The sequence below is a fragment of the Zeugodacus cucurbitae genome, chromosome 6 (genome assembly GCF_028554725.1).
Source record: "Zeugodacus cucurbitae isolate PBARC_wt_2022May chromosome 6, idZeuCucr1.2, whole genome shotgun sequence".
NCBI classification, from domain to species: domain Eukaryota; kingdom Metazoa; phylum Arthropoda; class Insecta; order Diptera; family Tephritidae; genus Zeugodacus; species Zeugodacus cucurbitae.
This window is the reverse complement of record NC_071671.1, coordinates 57,408,634-57,427,394: the sequence shown is the minus strand read 5'-3', so window position 1 is coordinate 57,427,394 and position 18,761 is coordinate 57,408,634. Positions and strand designations below refer to the sequence as shown.

The 18,761-nt window shown below is 30.7% G+C and overlaps 1 protein-coding gene across 2 annotated transcripts in view; it reads right to left on the bottom strand.

Annotated features, from left to right (window-relative positions):
* Tinagl1_2 (tubulointerstitial nephritis antigen-like) overlaps nucleotides 1-18,761 on the bottom strand; it is an 82,429-nt gene that overhangs the window by 28,435 nt on the left and 35,233 nt on the right. The gene's annotated exons all lie outside the window — the stretch shown is intronic.

The window sequence follows — 18,761 nt, the reverse complement described above, 5'->3', positions numbered from 1 at the left end:
AAATTAAGAAATAAAAAGAAAATAAAATATATTAAATATTTATATTCTGCTGAAAAGCTACTGAATACTCATCTAAATTTTCACACAACTGGCTTACATAATTCTATTAATCAGTGGTTTTTTTCATTTAAAAATTATTAAATTTGATTTCGAAATAATATTTCTAGGAAGTAATAATAGTTGTGCTTGTACTTTAGAGAAGAAGTGTGTTAGGCATTAAAAATGAATCTAAATGTGAATAGTAACAGTGCTGCAAATATTACAAAATAATAATAAAAATATATTTTTTTTAAAGTCGGTTATTCCCCGCATAACAAAAAACCTATTCCTTTCTTTTCCGAACGCAATTATTTTCTTATACTTAGATACAATATTTGTCAGCTCTCTTAAACAATATGACATGAATATTTATTTCTTACGTGAAAATACATGACATTTAAGATTAAAGCCGACAAAGCATAATAATAATGACGATTAGAAACAAATCACTTTAAACGCTACACTTGTGAAACTGTCAACAATAATAACAACCACTTTGAAAAAAAAAATCGCTAATGATAAATCTAAACAAAATGCTAACTGTCAGCTATTTAATGCAAAATAATCGCAAATTGTCAAATTGCTTGGCAAATAAGATAGCATAAGCTGTACGTTGAGGACTTAATATATGTGAATAGGTTATGTGTTGTTGTGTATGTACATATGTATGTAACAACAGCCGGCCGTCGGTCGTCATTTAGCAACAATTTACATGGATCGGGCAATGAGCCAAGCAATCGACAATGGGTGATTGATCATATTGCACTGGAATATGTGCACGCACGCAAAAATATTTCTAAATATGTGCATAATAATGTATGTATGTACGTATGTATGTAGGTAAGGTAGGACTAACTTCGAGAAATATCAAAAAAAAAATCAAAATTTTTTCGAAAATTATTTTTTTCAAAAAAAATTTTCACAATTTGTTTCCAACTAATACCTCTACAATTAACCGAGCAATTCCAAAAAAAAAAAATTTCAAAATTTTTTCGAAAATAATTTTGAAAAAAAAATTTGAAAAAAATTATTTATGAAAACACAAATAATAGCACAATTTGCTTCCAACTAAAATACTGTAAATTGTCAAACATTTAGAAACCATAATTTAAATTCAGTATAAATCTCCTAAGCTCCACTCTAATGTCTGTTCAATCACGAATCTGTCAAATTGTTGCTGGTGACAGCCGAGTGTGGTACGAAGGAAACAGCACGCTTACGTGCTGCTAGTCAACAAGTTATTGTCGTTGCGATTTTAAATTGATTACCAGCAATTCAAGAATTATTGCGGGCGTGGCAGACACGCACAATTACAACGAGAGCGAATTGGAATGGCGCTGCGTTGGGGGAGATACTGTCGCATTAAAACGTATGAAATACATTTATAAAAAAGTTTGCAAAAAATAGACAGCAGTAGGCCAATAATTGTCAGCCGAAAAAAATGTTGCTGCAATTAGAATCATATACATTAGGGTGGCACTAAATTTTGCAGTACTAAAAAAACAGACAGCGGCTACAATGGCTAGGTCATGTTGTTCGAATGGACAAAAGTGCTCCAGCTCTGAAAGTGTTCAATGCAGTACTCGCTGGTGGAAGAGGGAGACCTCCACTTCGATGGAAGGAGCAATTAGCGCCAAACTGCCACAACGATGCGTGGCGCTCTGCTGTGGACTCGGCTGTAACCGCGTATACGGTGTCTACGCCAGTCAAGAAGAAGAAGTGTAGACTTAATAGAGCCATCTTATCTATGTCGAGAATCAGTTTTTTAAGGTCAAAAAAGCCTTCCTCAATTCGCCATATCTCTGCGCGTTGTCTTTAGAGGCTGCTCTCTGGTGAAAAAATTATATTTAAGGGGATTTATGGTCTCAAGAACTTTTTTTGTCTTATTAAATTCCACAACATATCTAGAATATTATTCTGAAATTCAAGTCAAATTCAGTAATAGTTTTGTAGATGAAATTTGAAGTTGTTGGTGCAATATATAAACTTTTTTCCTTACTTAAAAATAAGAACCACCCTAATGCACACACTTAACTCACTGAATTGCCAAGCAAGTTCATTTTATGCCGTCAACCGGACACACCCGCACAGTGGCACACGGCAACAGCACGAAGTACTCGTAGCGCCACTGCATTGCATTGCATATTGCCTCGCATTGCATTGCATTCCAGGGGCGATTTGGCCACTTTGCGTGCAACACGCGCATAAATTGTGTTTCTATGCGATGCAAATGCGACGCCCCACAATGTCACCTCTATTAAAACGTTTGGCGCGCTTCAAAGCTATTAAAATGCAGTTCGAGTATTTTGTAAGCATTTGTTATTATTGTTTTTTTACTTTTATTTGCCACCACATTTTGTTTTGCATTCATTATTGTTTTTATTTTATTTTAATTTGGATTTATGTCGCCATAAACAGTTAAGTAAATGGCGGCGGCTCAGTTCTTATGACAATGAGATGTCAAAAATACTTGCTGTTGTCGTTAAGTTCTGGCATTTGAATTAAGTTTTTGCTATTGAACTCTTAATTTTGCATTTTGCGAAAGAAAAAGGAAAAATGAAAAATACAACAACAAAAACAAAAAACCAAAAGCAATTCAAGTACAAGCTCATATTATTAGTTTTAGCTGGTGCGTGCCGCATTATTTACATGCATCATGCATAAATTTGTTGTTGTCGTTGTAGTTCTTTTTAGCATGCGCTTCATATGCCACGTTCTTGCTTGTTGCAACATTCGCGCGTTGCAATTTGAAGTGGCACAGAGTCGTGCTGTGAATTGAAAGTTTGAGTTCTGTTTGAACTTGATGATATTGACATTTTTTCAAAGAAGCATAAAAAATGATTTGATAAAAGAGAGATCACTATTCATATATAACATAAGGACGTATGGACCATTCAGACTGCCTTACTTTGAGTGTTAGCGCCACTAGAATTGAATCCAAAACTTCAAAAGGCGTATGTACAAATATCACGGCTGTTGGACAGATAAGGTCATATGAGATAACGAAGTAAGGAAAAATTGAGTTAAGCATCTTTTGGAACAAATTTGTGAGATAACATTACTTTTTGATCGAAAAAACACTGATGAAAACAGATGTTTGTGGTCTGCATCATGCCAAGCAGGCCATATGGGCCCAGAGGTCATTAACGCTGTGCACTACCATAAGAAGCAGTTACGCATGAAAACATCAAAAATATTTGCAAATCAATTTTGGATGACCGTAAAATAAATTTGATCAAGCTAACCGACATTTGGAATTTATAAAAAGAAATCATTAATGAATAAGCGAAAACTCTGCGCAAAATGAGTACAGAGCGAACTCATAAACAGTTAAGACAACAACAACAAGTTGCAGATGTTTAACGCTGTTCAATCGTGGTAGATCCCACATTATTCACTCCAGAGTGCAATCGATAGTCATTTGAACGAATTTCACTCGCTGATACTCGCACGCTCGACCGATATCGATGAATTATTATTGGAAGAACTTAAGGGGTTGGGGGTAGTTAGGATTTTCAACAAATCAATTTTTTGTTTTTTGCATTTTAAAAAATATTTGGTTGGGAAATATCACCCTTCCACCTTTTTGCTCATCATTCAATTTTTTTTAAAAAGTGTTACAGTTGTCGGATTTAGTTATTTGCGAAGAACTCGGACAGCCACTTCTCACAAGCCTCTTTTGAGTTCAACTTTACACCACCAAGGACTTTCGCCATGGAAAAGAACAGGAGGTAATCATTTGGCTTGGTGTCCGGGTTATATGGTGGATGCGATAAAACCTGCCATCCGAGCTCCCGTAGCTTCTAACGAGTAATCAACGAAGTGTCTGCTCTGGTTCTGGACGCTTATGGTCGATCGCCTGCTTCTAGCGGTCCGGTTGTTCGCTGTAGATGGTAGAATAAAGCGTCTGGCCATATGGAAACAGCTCATAGTGGATGATGCCACATGCCGGTCTACCTCGATGTTTTCCATGATTTAATCGGTATTCGTCGTCACAGGTCTTCTGCCGGCTGGCTTATCCATGGTATCGTTTTCACCCACTTTGAATCGTCGAAACCATTCCTCCGTAGTTCGAAGTGATACCATTAATCTCACGGAACGTTTCTCTAGCCGATTTGCCTTTAACGAAGGAAAACTTTCAAACAGCGCGAATTACGACGTTAGTCAACTCCATATTTACACGTCTATAACTGTTGAACGCAATATCCAAACGTATCATGCATAGCGTCGTTTTGTAGGTTATGTCACGACCTTTCAAAGACGCTGGTGTGGAGCGTTAAATGCGTTTTTCTAAAAACTATGTTTTTTAAAGTGGTGACAACTGTAACTCGAAAACCGCTCCATAGATTTTAATGAAATTTATACAGCATTTAGAATACATAATAAGCCTAGGCCTGATCGAAGCTTTTTTGTTTTTTTTTTCAAAAATTACGATTTTTTAAAACAAATTAACCGTTGATTTTTTCCCGAAAATCTAGCAAAAAAAGAATGAGGTCGCCATTTTGTTAATTTTTGAAAGAAAAAAAGCAAAAAAGTTTCGATCAGGCCCAGGATTATATATTTATAAGACTAATTTTTCTCATCCGTTTGATTTTAAATGAATCTTCATGGACTTATGATTGTCACCGCAAGAACCCTTTTTTTGGAACTGGGACAACACAAACAGCTAAAGATTTGGAAATTATACATTTTTAGCGGTAATCTTTTTTGGTACAAGGAGAAAATTTTTACCAAATATTTTAATTTTTGTTGGAGATATCGTGTCAATTAATGGAAAACTATCATGCGAGCCCGAAAAAGTCCCAACAACTCATAAAGAAATTCCAAACGCATAATTACCCATTAAAAGATTTTTTAAATAAGACTGGGTTTACTGCTTTACACATTTCTACTTCTTCTTGACTGGCGTAGACACCGCTTACGCGGTTATAGCCGAGTCCACAACAGCGCGACACTCATCTCTCCTTTTGGCAGTTTGGCGCCAATTGGTAATACCAAGTGAAGACAGGTCTTTCTCCACCTGGTCCTTCCATCGGAGTGGAGATCTCTCTCTTCCTCGGCTTCCATCAGCGGGTACTGCATCGGGTAGCCAACAGACATCTGTTTGGAGGCGAACTAAAGTGAGAAGGCAAATCCCGCTTATGCGGTTACGATACCACCACATAAAAACGAATAACCAATGAATAAGAAGCAATAGCCTGAGACTTTACACATTTATGTAACCACAAATACTAATTAAGTTTCTATGGACAGTTTTGTAGAAAACCTAAGCCGCGTTATAACCTCAAAATAAAATCTTTTTGTACTTTACATATTTATTTAAATTTTCTGTTTCAATAAGATTAAATATTATGAGCTTTTATTGTTATATAACCTTTTTAGTGGCAAACTTTTTGTTATAAAAACGTCAGTTTATTAAAATTTATACACTCGTAAATACTTTAAAGACTTAAAATACAAATTTGATCTAGTTTATAACGGGTGATTTTTTTGAGGTTAGGATTTTCATGCATTAGTATTTGACAGATCACGTGGGATTTCAGACATGGTGTCAAAGAGAAAGATGCTCAGTATGCTTTGACATTTCATCATGAATAGACTTACTAACGAGCAACGCTTGCAAATCATTGAATTTTATTACCAAAATCAGTGTTCGGTTCGAAATGTGTTTCGCGCTTTACGTCCGATTTATGGTCTACATAATCGACCAAGTGAGCAAACAATTAATGCGATTGTGACCAAGTTTCGCACTCAGTTTACTTTATTGGACATTAAACCAACCACACGAATGCGTACAGTGCGTACAGAAGAGAATATTGCGTCTGTTTCTGAGAGTGTGGCTGAAGACCGTGAAATGTCGATTCGTCGCCGTTCGCAGCAATTGGGTTTGTGTTATTCGACCACATGGAAGATTTTACGCAAAGATCTTGGTGTAAAACCGTATAAAATACAGCTCGTGCAAGAACTGAAGCCGAACGATCTGCCACAACGTCGAATTTTCAGTGAATGGGCCCTAGAAAAGTTGGCAGAAAATCCGCTTTTTTATCGACAAATTTTGTTCAGCGATGAGGCTCATTTCTGGTTGAATGGCTACGTAAATAAGCAAAATTGCCGCATTTGGGGTGAAGAGCAACCAGAAGCCGTTCAAGAACTGCCCATGCATCCCGAAAAATGCACTGTTTGGTGTGGTTTGTACGCTGGTGGAATCATTGGACCGTATTTTTTCAAAGATGCTGTTGGACGCAACGTTACGGTGAATGGCGATCGCTATCGTTCGATGCTAACAAACTTTTTGTTGCCAAAAATGGAAGAACTGAACTTGGTTGACATGTGGTTTCAACAAGATGGCGCTACATGCCACACAGCTCGCGATTCTATGGCCATTTTGAGGGAAAACTTCGGAGAACAATTCATCTCAAGAAATGGACCCGTAAGTTGGCCACCAAGATCATGCGATTTAACGCCTTTAGACTATTTTTTGTGGGGCTACGTCAAGTCTAAAGTCTACAGAAATAAGCCAGCAACTATTCCAGCTTTGGAAGACAACATTTCCGAAGAAATTCGGGCTATTCCGGCCGAAATGCTCGAAAAAGTTGCCCAAAATTGGACTTTCCGAATGGACCACCTAAGACGCAGCCGCGGTCAACATTTAAATGAAATTATCTTCAAAAAGTAAATGTCATGAACCAATCTAACGTTTCAAATAAAGAACCGATGATGAATTTTATGCGTTTTTTTTTTAAAAAAAGTTATCAAGCTCTTAAAAAATCACCCTTTACAAAAAAGAAATATATACAGAAGAAAGCAGTCTCATCGGTCTTGTTTTTGTTTCATCGTTGTTATTGTGTTTACGAATTGGGGCAACGAAAAGTAACGCTTTAATTTGTTTGAAATGCTCATAAAGTCCGAATGCTTAACACAAAGTGACATACGGATAAATTCTGTTAAATAAAAAAAATCGCAAAAAAGCAGAGCAACACAAAATAAAAGAAAACGAAATTGTATAAAGGCTGAAGACAATATTAAAATGCGAAAGCTTATCGTCAACAACTGAAGGTATATGTAAGAGTGTTTGTGTGAATAAAAAATTGTATAAAACAATAACAGCAACAATCACAAATAGCCGAAAATCATGTGTGGGGAATATGAAATACAATATCAGACGTATTTAAGTGGCACTGTCGCCAATTTTACGACTTTGATCCAAATTTTATGAGCTATGCGTCGAAGAGCAGCGTCAACAAAAGTAGCTGTGGACGAGTGAAATGCGCAGGCGCAAAAGAGTGGTTTATAACGCCGGATATCATATTTACATATGTACATATAAATGTATGTGTGTATGTAAATAGATATTTGTGTACTTTTGACAAAACAACTTAATTGATTATAGCAGACCGACTCTTTAAATACTTTTGATGGCGAACTTTAATAGATAAATTAAGTATTTTAAATCGATTTTTAAAAAGATGGGTTTTTAAAGAACAGTTTCTCATATAGTTTTGGATTAAATTATTCAAAAATATTTTTTATGGCTTATGAGGATAAAAATCCTAAGTCGAGCTATGTTGTTTGTAAAATTTGCCCAGAAATTTTAAAAATAATATGCTTTAATATAATAAGGATTAAATAACAAATACATATGTTGCGGTTTCTGGATGTAGAAAAAAGTAGGTCAAGTAATACAATTTAAAAAAAATAAATCTCAAAAGTTAAAAACAAAAAACAAAAATAATCGTTTTAAATTTTTAAATAAAAAAATAAACAGTTTCAATTTTTTTTTTAAATAATAATTTGAAATTAAAAAAAAATAAATAGTTTCAATAATAAATAATAATTTTTAAATAAAAATATTAATTTTACTCTAAAAACAAAAATAATTGTTTAAAATTTTGAATTAAAAAAAAAACAATTAAAAATTTTATTTTTTATTAAAAATAATAAAATAAAAATATTAAACAATTTTAATAAAAATAAATTATTTCAATATAAAATAATACTTTTAAATTTTTGAAATAAAATAACAATTTCCAACTAAAAACAAAAATAATTGTTTTAAATTTTTAATTAAGAAAAAAGAAATTTGAAATTTTATGATTTATTAAAAATAATAAATTTAAATTAAAAAACAATAATTTTATATTTTTTAAATAAAAATAACAATTTCAAACTGAAAACCAAAAGAATGGTTTAAAATTTTTAATTAAGAAAATAGAAATGTTAAACTTTTTTTTATTACAAAAATAAATTAAAATTTTATTTAATAAAAATAAATAATTTAAATAAACAATTTATTTAAAAAATACATAATAATAATTTTAAATTAAAAATCGATTTTCAAAATAATATTTTTTTTGATGAAAATAAATAATTTCAATAATAATATTTTTAATTTTTTTAAATAAAAATAACAATTCCAAAATAAAAACAAAAATAATTGTTTTAAATTGTTAATTAAGAAAAAAAAAACAATTTTAAATTTTATTTTTTATTAAAAATAATAAATTAAAATTTTATTTAACAAAAATAAATAATTTCAATAAAAGATGTATTTAAAATTTAAAAATTAATTATTTTAAATTAAATAACCATATTCAAAATAATAATTATTTGTAAATTTTTGAAATAAAAATAAATAATTCAATAATAAATAATAATTTTAATTTAAAAAAAAAATAACAATTCCAAAATAAAAACAAAAATAATGGTTTTAAATTTTTAATTAAAAAAAAACAATTTAAAATTTTATTTTTTGTTCTAAATAATAAATTAAAATTTTTTTAATAAAAAAAAAAATAATTTAAATAAAAAATATATTTGAAAAATAAAAATCAACAAAAAGAATAATAAATTTAAATTAAAAAAATAAATATTTTAAATTTTTGAAATAGAAATAAAAATAACAATTTCAAACGAAAATAATTGTTTTAAATTTTTAATAAAAAAAGAAACAATTTTAAATTTTACGTTGTATTAAAAAAAAAATAAATTAAAACTTTATTTAATAAAAATAAATAATTTCAATAAAAAAATTATTAAAAAAAACCAATAAAAAATAATAATTTTAATATTTTTTAATAAAAATAAATAATTCCAATAATAAATAATAATTTTTAAATAAAAATAACAATTCCAAAGTAAAAACAAAAATTGTGTTTTCAATTTTTAATTATGAAAAAAAAAACAATTGTAAATTTTATTTTTTGTTCTAAATAAATTTAAATAAAAATAAATAAATAATTTAAATTTTTTTAAATAAAAAATCTATCTCTATTTACTTTCACGCATTTTTTCAACTGAAGTTACTACTAATTTTAAAGGCTAAAAAATTATCAAAATGTCGTCATCGGCTGATCAAATATCTGATTATTCATAGGCATTGAAATTCTTCCTTGCAAGCACCGATTAATAATGAATGCTCTTTAATTGTATTTTTTTTTTTGTTATTGTAAGTATTTATATTTTCTTAATGAAAGCTTTAAAGTACCTCTATTTATCTTGTGAATCATACAAATTTCATGAATTGCATGACACAATTTATCTCACCTACAAATATAGCAGTCCATTCATAGCTTTATTGTTGTAGTAGTAGTAGTAGTAAATATATATACATATACATCAACATATATATAAATATATAAAACATATTTACAGATCAGCTTGTTGCCACCGATTGTCAGACTTATTGGCGCAATAGAATGCAAGTTGACAAAACAATAACAAATTGACCATGATGACAAAAGCGCAATCGTATATGAATATGTATATTTGTCAGTAAATATATTTGTTGTATTTGTACATATGTAAGCAATGGTATATGCAGCAGCTATTGATGTAACCATTGCGGAATTTTTTATAGCCTGCGCTGCAATAAAAATGCTAATTATGAGTTCATTGATATTTTTACTCGCACAGTGAATAAACCTATAATGTGCTCGCTGATTATATCGTAAAATTTAGGAATTAAATCAGAATTGTCAGCAAGCATTTGACAATTACAAAATTATATTGCAGTTGTGGCTGTTTTCACGCCGGCAGGATGTGGTATATTGAAATTAATTTTAAAATAATTTTAATATTCCTAATAAGATAAAGCTACCAGCAATCAAATTCTTATTAAAATGGATAAACAATATTTAATTCTTATTACTTTCTCTGGAAAATTTTTAGTCCATATATTAGTGAGAATATCTCAGTTCCAAAAAAATTAAACGCTTATAATTTTAGAATATGACCTGGAAATATTTTAATATTAAGTTTTCTGAAATCTAAATTTCTCAAATTAAATGATTGTTGCACTTTAATCAATCAAATTCAAATTAAAAAGAAAAGTTTAAAAATAATGAACTACTAACAAATATTGAAACTGCCGATAGAAGTCTAAGAAGACTAATAATCAAACTCCTCCAAAATGTTTTCCAAAACGTTTTCAAATTCTGTTCAAATTTTGAATTATTCACGAAATCGATCAGATCTTTTGGAAAATTCCGATATTTTTATTAGATAATCGTTCACGATTCTCTCAACCCATTCAATAAAGATAATTTATAAATTATTCGAAGTTGAAGAAAGACCTAAATAATAAATCTAAACCATAATATCGGGATACTATTTTAAAAGCAAACCTTAATCAATACTCGTATCAGCAAGATTAGACAGTTTTGGTTTAAGCAGCATTGTACTTGAATCAATTCTAACGTGATGTTGTTGTTATTTCTGAAGAATTCATAACACAAATCATTCTGAAGTATGATTGACTGACTGAATAAAAATACGGTTCCATTCCGGTTACGTAGATCCGACTTTCGTGGAAACGGAATCTAATGAGATCTACATTATTGGAGTAGTCAATCACTATTTTACTAGCAAGTATAAATAAATAGATTACAAATTTAGCTCTCTCAGGATTATTTTTTTGTTGGCTTCGAGATTACGTTAATCTGGACCCCGGTTATTGGCCACCTGAGTGTAACTAATAAATATAGTTCATAATCTCAAAAGTAGTGTGTCATACCTACGAATACTTATACATATTATATTAGAACATTTGTACATAAAAAAACAACAACTTGTTGTGGCCGCCCACTAAGTGCGGAAGAGTTTTCCCATTACATAATAAAATTTATTTATGTAAATATATATTTAAATTTATCAGACAATGAGCAGAAGATACACAACCACCCACATTAATTGTGACGTCAACGCAGTGCTAATGAAATGCAGATGCCTGGATAGTACCATATACTCGTAATTGAAATACAACAATTGTTGCTTACAATGTTGCGTTGCAATTAACATTTTAATTGAATTATTTTCAAAGATATGCAAAATTTGTACCAAAAGCAAATAAATACATTAATTTCGATGTGTGTGTGTCAACAAATAATGAAATGGAATAACAAACAAACGTTAAAGCACGTAATGCGGAAATCGATGGCGAATAAAAACAATTGACGCCAATTATGAGTAGATAAATAAATCTTAAAAATGAAATTTTAAATATTTTTCAGGAGTTGAGAATTATGAAAATATGGACGCATTGAAAAGCTGGATAAATAAATTTGTGGTGATTTTGTGAAAAATTGCGGGAGATTTTCGGGAAAATTTGCTTTGGTGGTGAATTGCAGGTGTTTTATGGATGATAAATAGTTTTCAGCACGCAAATTTTGTGAAAAATAAATATGAGTATGAATAGGGTGTTCTTTCAGAGCTATAAAGTTTTTTAGAGTAATTGACAGCTGTCAAAATGGCAAATGTGACAGCTGTAAGAACCTAATAACACTAAAATATTGTCAATATCATAAAATTTTCAATATTTACAGTAAATAATATTTCAATGCCTCTAAAAGAGCATCCTTTACCTACCGAAAAAATTTAGAATATGTTTATATGTAAGCATGTCAACAAAACAAATTTACACCAATTACTATTCGATACTTTTGTACAACACTGACGCCATCAATATTCGTGATACTTCTTTTATTACAGCGTCGCTTGCCAAAGTCCACAATTCTGGAATTTCAATGTCAACCAATCGAAATCATTTACCGCAAACATAACAAACAAAACAGAGGTTCGCAAAAGTCAAATAACATTACGCGTAAATAAAATGGTTTTAATTAAAATACCGACAACATGCAAGAGAGTCAGTGAGTCGATGGCGCATGAGAATCGGGCACAAAAACTAATAAATTAAATTTAGTAGTTTTGGGGAACTAGAGATAAACATATGTATGTATGTTTGTATTTTTCAAAAAAATCTATTTTTAATTAATTGTCACGGATCAAAACAATACACCGCATTTCAATTGCGCAAGAATTTCGGTAACAACAATGAAATTATGGGAAGATGATCTCAAACAAAAGACATAAAAAATAAATATTAAACTTAAACTTTTACACTTGTGTAAAAATAAAAAAATATATATAGATAATTTTTGGGGAAGTACATATACAGGAAATATCTCCTATCATCAAACAAACAGTCAGCGCACTCGCGTCTTGGCTCCCATGTCACTGTTGACAGCCATAACTTTGAAGTAGTAGATAGTTTCGTATATCTGGAGACCAGCATCAACAACACGAACAATGTCAGCCTCGAAATCCAGCGTAGAATCTCTTGCCAGCAGGTGCTACTTTGGACTGAGTAGACAATTGAACAGTAAAGTCCTCTTTCGACGAACCAAAATCAAACTCTACAAGTCGCTTATCATTCCCGTCCTGCTTTATGGCGCAGAAGCTTGGACGATGTCAACATCAGATGAGACGACACTAGGAGTTTTCGAGAGGAAAATTTTGCGCAAGATTTATGGTCCTCAGAACATTGGCAACGGCGAATACCGCAGACGATGGAACGATGAGCTGTACGAGTTATACGACGACATTGACATAGTTTAGCGAATAAAAAGATAGCGGCTACGCTGGCTCGATCATGTTGTCCGAAAGGACGAAAACACTCCAGCAAACGCCGGAGGAAGCCGAGGAAGGGGAAGGCCTCCACTCCGTTGGAGGGACCAGGTGGAGAACGACCTGGTTACACTTGGAATCTCCAACTGGCGCGGAACTGCGAAGGAGAGAGAGAAGTGGCGCACTATCTTCGACTCGGCTATAACCGGCTAAACGGTTGCAACGCCAAACACACACATTATGTTATATAAAAAAAATTAAATTTAAAAATTAATGTTCTTTTATTAAAAAAAATATTTCAAAAATTTAATTTTTATTTTTTTTCTTTAAAAATTATATATATTTTGAAAATAAAAATTTTAAAATAATTCAATTTTTATTTTTTTTATTACTTATTATTATTTAATTTTATTTTCAATTATTTAATATATATATTTTTTTATTATTATTTTATTATCATTTCTCCCTCTTTGACTCTACCATCTCCATTTCTAATTGAAGTCATGCACTTGTCACTTGCAATTGCAACTCAATTTTGTCAAATTTCATTTTTATTGACAGCGGTGAGAATTTAACGGTACTAGCGTGTTGTCAATAATTACATTTTGACACAGCTATGCCGGTTGGCCTTGGCCGTTGATATCGTTCGCGAATTTTGTTTGACCGCAAAATAAATTTTTGTTGGTTTTTTCTTGTCAAATAAATATTACTTATCATTTGTCAATATTAATATTTAATGCACGCTGACATATCTCTGAGGTACGCAGTTATTGCTATTATTGAATGCAGTTTAAAGTCATAAATGATAAATATGTACAATTGAACTTTCTTTTATGCACAAAATGTAGCTAAAATTCACATTTTTATAAAATAAGACATCATTATAATTTATGGCTTTTTTCTAACTAAAAAGTATAAAACGAATAAGTCTGCTTTTATTTGATTTATATATTTATAAAAATTACATTTTATCTTCATTTGAAATCAACTGAATGTCCTGCGATACTCATATTTGAAATATTTGATTTAGAAGTCCAGATTTTGAAAATATTGTTGTCAAATCAGATTCATTTAGATGTATTTATTAATATAACCTTCTAACATACAAATAATATTCTCGTATAGAACCCTAATCTCAAACATAAAGTCTGAATTATTTACCCAGTTCTATTAACAATCCCATCATTGTTTGCAAGCATTATTATCCAGATCACCTTCAAACACTTATCTTAAAGCCCAAAGCCTATCAATTTCAAGCATAATTCATTATACATTTTTAAAATCCCAGGTTAATAAATTTGGATTATCTGTAGGATGACTAGAAGCTTAAATAAAAATTTCAAAAACGACTACACAGTCCATGAATGCTAAGTATATACACATAAACTACGAATATTTGCAAATTTTTCGGTACGTAAGTCCTCAATTAAAATTCTTTCACTCTCCACTAATTGAGTTCACTGTGAAAGTCACTTAAATTTGGAATGCCAAACAAACATATTTCGTCATAAAAGTTCGATTGGTAAACAAAAATCAATTGATAAAAAAGGATTTATGTTTTTGCAATTTTTATAATAAGTGAATATGGCTATTAATTGATTGAAGCCAAATTGGTTTAATAGGGTCGATATAGGTGAAGGCTCTTATGATATGGAGAACAAAAATATTGATGAATACGATATGAAACGGAAGAGATATAAGTATTGCTTTAGAGAGAATGTTCTACTTTGGCTAAGAATAGAGTTGCCAAATGAAAGTTTAAGGATTTATACATCAATTAATAAAAAATTAAAAAAATATATATATTATTAAATACAGTCCGCCGACGAGTAGTCATAGAACGATTTAGGAATGACTGACGGTAGCGTTTAAATTGATTAATAAGTACATTACCTTGTAAAAAACATGAACTACTTCCGTTATTGAGCTAGCTTATTACATTATTATTATTTACAAGTATTTAAAATTTATGTTTTTTTTTCGGAACACACATTAATCAAATCGGGTATTACCCGAAATATAAACTTCATTATGTTGATTTAATTAATGAAACAAGAGAACAGCAAATATTATCGTAATAAACTCAATTATTTTAAATAATATTTGGCAATTGATGGCAAACGAAAGTACTCAAACTCAAAGAAGCTGTTTCATGTTTTGACCCGAAATGGCAGAAATCGAGTAATAAGCTTGAGATCCTCGCCTTTAATACCTACATATGTTCGAAATTGTCTAACTGCCTAATGACATAATCGCAATAGAAGGTTAAAGTATAAAGTAAAGGATGATACAGAAGGCTAACATATAGAACTGTTCAATGCCCTGTTCTCATAAACCACTAACCAGATTTGAATCAATTTTGGCTCTTAACATTTCTATTACAGTTTCGATGAGATCAGACTATAAGAACGACGAAAATCTAAATATTTACTGTATATACGAAATATAAGTATCTTCGAGACATTAAACAAAAAAATGGAGGAGTCAAACTTGATATTCTCCTAGGCTTCCGAAGCTATATTTAACTATATACCGTACATATCAGTTATTAAGGGTAATATCTCAATAAAATTATTAGATATTATATACTTTTTGTTGTACTAGAGGTAGGATGCATTCATCAAATAATTTTGAGGATTTTTTTCGATTTGATAATCGTTGATACCTGTGTCTATATCCGGGTACGTTCCGGTCAATAGTCCCGACTAAGGTAGAAAATAATTTTTCTTAGTGTATAGAGATTTGATATTTTTAAATTATTGATAACAGTTCATACCTTAATTTCCAGTACAAAGTTTTGTAAGTCAAGTTTCTTTCAAATTAGATATTGGGTACATACTAAAAAAACTGTTCACTTTTCGAAAATAATTTTAGATATGGTAGGACTTCTGATTGTTCGGATGTTATTAAAGGCTTAAGGTAAACCAAAAATCTCAAACTGTTTATATTAGGGGTAGGGCAATGCTCCTCAAGGGGTTAGTTTAACTCTCAGCCAATTTTATAAATCTCAAGTATAATCCGGGTATAATTGGGCTAGTTTATTCAATCCTTTTTATAATGGGATGTTGTTTATCACTACTTATTTATGTATCGTGTCGATTTTTTGAAAGTTGTAGACAAGTCTAACCCTTCAACACAACAATAACAGGAAAATAGAAAAATTAAATATCAAATATGATAGAGTTGTGTGACATTTTATTATAAATTATAATTTTTTTGTGCTATGAATGTCTGTGTGTGCTTAATCTAAAATTATTTTATTGCTCATATTATAATCTAAGCTAAAACGGTGTCATTAATGCGATAATCAATTATAAACACATATATACACACAAACAAGTAATCACTATAAAATTTATTACGGCATATACATATATGCTGTCACAAATGATACAATAGACTAAAAATAGCAACAAAAAACAATGAAAATAGCAAAATGTGTTTAACAAAAATATGAATTAATTTATGTGCTAATAATGAGCAATTTATGCGCATCAAACAAACAATGAAAACTATAATTATTATGCCGTACAAATTTAGCGGGGTGAACGCATTATTTTACAACAATAACAATAAATTAAAAATATTTCATAAATTTTAAGATTTTGAGATTTTGGTGCCAACAAAAATATTTGCCATTAGAAACAGCAGAGAAAAGTGCCCCAATTAAAAAGAATCCACTTCGAATACATTTGCTAATTCGCGCCGCTGTTCGATTAAGAATGCAAAGAATTCGAAGATTCTTTCCGCATGCCTTCCAGCCAACAAATTGGCACGCAAAAATCCGAAAAAAATATTAAAAATAAAAACAACAAATTTTAGCAAAACAAAATGAAAATCTGTATTTTCGCCGGCCCACTCATAACGCATAAACAATCGCGTTGAACGCGTAAATCCTCACGTAAATGTTAGTGTGACTGTGTGTGTGTGTTTATGTGAAATCAATGACGTCAGACGTTGCATGTCGAAAATATGTATGGCCAAGCTCACACATTTGTTTCGCATTTCCCCACAACTAACGCATATAAAGAATATAAATTGCCTTTCCATCAACAGCATTCACCATCCGCCATCCGCCATCCGCCATCCACCACACCATCATCATCCAGCGCCCGCTTGTTTGGGTTGCTTGTCTTTCGTTTAGCCACTTGAGTTCGGTGACGTTGTTGTGGTTTGCTGTTGTGGCCAATTGTAGCAAATAAAAACTGCGAATCAACATAGTCCATCAACAGTGGAATCAACAATGTCTGTAGCAGCACAACAACAAGTATAACATTTAGTGATATCTTCAAGGAATTTGAGCTTCTTGAATGGCTGTTTCTATATGATTACGGATATAATTAATATTATTTTCTTGCATTTTCTTTTAATTTCTCACATTTGCAATACAATTAGTCTATTAATAAGCCAGTTCATGAAATTGTAGCGATTTTAGAATTTCTTTTTTTTTCTATTTTTTTTAATGTGCGAGTTACAAGAATTTCGTCTGCAGTTTATATATTTATACATATATAGAACATAAACACTATATTATTTAAATTGGAAATGTAGAATAGTATCTCGTTGGTGTGAAAAACGAGTAAGGTCAGTTGCAATCGAGCATACCTTTAGTATTCAGTGAGGATGAAATAAGTACAATTACATTAAGTGTAATGCCAAAGAGAACATTCGAAATGAAAACATGAAAAACTAACTCAAGTGAATATACGAATGTTTATTCAAAATTGAATGTTCTATATTGCAACATAATATTTGATTAATCTTTAAAATAATGAAAAAAAGCAAAGCAGTCAAGAATCAAGACATCGACCAATTTTTCTCTACCATTATTTTTCGAAAATTCACTAACTCGACCACTTCTAATGCCTCCGATTCGACTGAGAGTAGCCGTCTATAGAAATGTTCTACATGATAACATCAGGCAGTGAGGTTAAGTACTTAATGTTATGGCCAAAAATTTTACCGTATAATAAAGATAAGGGTTTGCCATTATGTTTTAAAAATGATTTGGGGCATGTAACCGCCGCGATATTTCTTTTGTTTAGGGAAATCCCCGAATTGATAAAATCACGACTTAATTACTAATAAATTATACTAAACATCTATAAAATTTTCAGTGGATTATCTTTGACACATTATAAATAACACTATGATGCGCTTGTTACAGAAAGGGGAAATCTTTATTAGCTTCCTCAATTATCTTATATACAGCATTTTTCAATCAATCTTTTCAAATAACCATAAATGATAAGATAGTTTCTTCCAATAAGTTTTAGGAATGTATTTCAAAGATAGATAGATAATCGAGTTAGTAACGTCATGAAAGAATGACCTATTTATGATTTTTATACCTTTCTTTACAATTACTATAAAATTTCATTAAAGTGTATTCAACAAAGTGAACTAAGTACATATTTGGCATACCCTTGTTTGACAATGAAATAGTAAACAATTCATGTATTTGTTTACATTAACCCATCTTTTCTAATCTTAAACAATATAATATATATTGATAACATTTGTTGCAATTTGTCAGCTGGAGCACAAAAAATTGGTAAATTGCTTCGATGAGTTGTATTTCACAAGCAGAAAGTATCCGGCAAAATGTTGTTACTCATTAAAAAAATATTTTTTTTGTTTGAAATTTGTTTACTTTTGAATTTTAAAATTTGAATTATCGAATAAATGTAAGGGTTAAATCAATGTAATGTAAATCAATGTGGGTAAAGAAAAATTAAATGTCATATACTTAATTCACTTTGTTGAATACACTTTGATAGTAAGTATGTATCGGTCATTTAATAAAATTGTCGAACACA